Consider the following 2,557-nt stretch of genomic DNA (forward strand, 5'->3'; position numbering starts at 1 on the left):
GCAGCCAAAAATAAATAAATAAATATTTTTAAAAAAGAAAGAAAAATTTTCAAGGAAAATGGACTAACCTGTTGATTGTGTCATATACTCTGATGGGGTTAAGTAAGCTGAAAACTGAGAATTGGCCATTGTTTTGATTTAGCGATGTGGGGTCATTGGAATGAGGATTTAGAAGAAAAAGAAAGAGGAATGAGAAATCATGAGAACAAACAACCCCTGAGAAAGTCTCGAGAAAAAAAAATGAAACAGAGAAATAATATTGTATGATTGTAGACTGTTTAATAATTTTAAAAGTAATTTTCTGCTCCTTGTTTCTTGGAGACTCTCCATAAACAGGGCAATGATTTTCCATTTTATAATTAGGAAACTAAAACTCGGGAAGGTAGATTGTTTGGTTATTATTATGCAGCTAGCAGGTGACAGAGCCAGGAACAGTGTTCTAGAATACACAACGCAGATGCCATGCGCAGTGAAGATAAATTCCATGTGCTTAATTGCTCTGCTGAGGGCCATGCTCGGCTGGGTTCAGTGTACGGCTCAGTCCACTAGGGATGTTTTTGCAGGTTGATGAAGTAATTTGTTCAGCTCCAGAAACCCCGTCAGTCTTCAATAGGTGTTAATTCATTAATTGATCCTCAGAGGAAACTTGTAAATCCCAATCTGTTTTCTTTATTCAAGAATATAATCACAATTCACATATAATCACTATAATCACATATTTACTCCTCAGACTAAGATCCTTTGATCTTCTCAGTGCCAACTAGGGACCTCATTTCGGTTGATGCTTGCAGTGTAGAATCATCAAAAGGGCCATTATTGTCATAATTAGCATATAAATTTAATTTAATGTCTACAGCAGGCAGAGAAAATTATTCAAACACATAATATTCTTCCTTGGTCCCATGCAACTTCTTTTTATAGGAAACTGGTTAAGTCCAAATTAATGTCCATCAGATACGTAAAGGAAATCTTGCCAGTGATATATGTAAATATGCATTTATGTCCTTCTGCTATAAACAAGGCACTTATCAGACCACTGAGTGCAATTGCTAGCTAAGTTTTTCCCTTGCTACACTCTAGTGTGGAGAGGAGAAACAACATATTCCTGGAATGGAGGGGTCAGTGACACAGGAAAAATGTCTAAATATGATAAATGGTAATGTTATAGAAAAATAAATGGAATTATCCCCCATCAGACATACACACACACACACACACACACACACACACAGACACACACTACTGAATAAGGGGAATCAAGAATTAGAGAGAAAAAAAAGAATTAGAGAGAATACATATTGAGGGCCTGCTGCGACCCTGCGGGTTCACTGTCACTGATTTGTGAGGAAACTCGGCTCTCACACTGTGGTATAGGATTGTAGTCCTACTTCAAAGAGTCAAGGTGGCAACTGTTTTAGATACAATTCCACTGTGAGTCATGTCAGAGAACTGAAAGCAAAGAGCTCTCCTTAGTTTCTAACTAGTTGGAAAATCAGAAGCATAGGTATTAGAATTCTGCAAACACACAAGTTAGAGAAGAATTCCTGACTTTGAACATTCACGACACTTAAAGGGGAAACAGAGGTTTGCTTGGAAAGGTTTCTAATTCCCACATGCAATCCTGAGAGGTAATTTTTATAATGATTATATAATCATATGATATATATTTATATAAATATATATCATATGATTAAATATTTTTTGTTCTTTGTATCTCTTTGTAGTCATGATACTTATAGAGTGGGCACACATTTCAGTGCAAGAAATGCCATGTTTCTTCTATTGCTGAAATTAATTTAAATCCAACTCTAAACTGCTATGCCACCAATCTCTCTTGCTAAACTATGGGTAGCCCTCCAGGGTTGTGCAAAGGTCCTGGGGTTTTATGCAAAGCAAATATTTGAGAAGGTACTTTCCATATGGGATCCACACTTGCCCCTGCTCAGATGCCCCTTGTTCAGAAGTCCTCATGGTCTTTTGAAGTCCAGCCGTGGTATTCCTTCATCGACTGAGACACAGGGTCTTTGCTGGTGCTGAAACTCAAGTGCCTAGAGCCCCAGGGCATGGCCCGAAAGCATCCTCTTCCCACCCTGGGGAGATGCCGGGTCTTTCTTCCCACTCTCACCCTCACTGTCTCCCTGCAAAGATACTTCTTCTCCCTTCCACATTCTGGAAGCATAAAATAATGTCTTTAATGAGCCTAGGCTTTTATAAAGCACAAGATCGATTGGCCTTGTGACAGTTTCTACCATCCACCAGTTCAATGATAAACTCTCAGCTTGGGAGAGGGAGAAGGTAAACTGCCACAACTGCAAAGTAGAGAAAGGAAAGACGTTGCCAGTCCAGTACATTAGCTGTTCCAGAAATGCCTGGTGAGAGCATGAGATGAAAAGTATATCCCGTAGGTTAGTGCGTGGGTCTCTAAGGCAATAATATTTGACTCAAAGTCTGTATTTTTGTTAATCTCTTCATGACAACCTTCACCATAGCTCGCTCTTGAGTGTCTGTTTTTTAAGGTTGTGGGGTGTGGGGAGAGGCAGCAAAGGGAGGATGCCAA

The sequence above is a fragment of the Lagenorhynchus albirostris genome, chromosome 11 (genome assembly GCF_949774975.1).
Source record: "Lagenorhynchus albirostris chromosome 11, mLagAlb1.1, whole genome shotgun sequence".
Classification (NCBI taxonomy): domain Eukaryota; kingdom Metazoa; phylum Chordata; class Mammalia; order Artiodactyla; family Delphinidae; genus Lagenorhynchus; species Lagenorhynchus albirostris.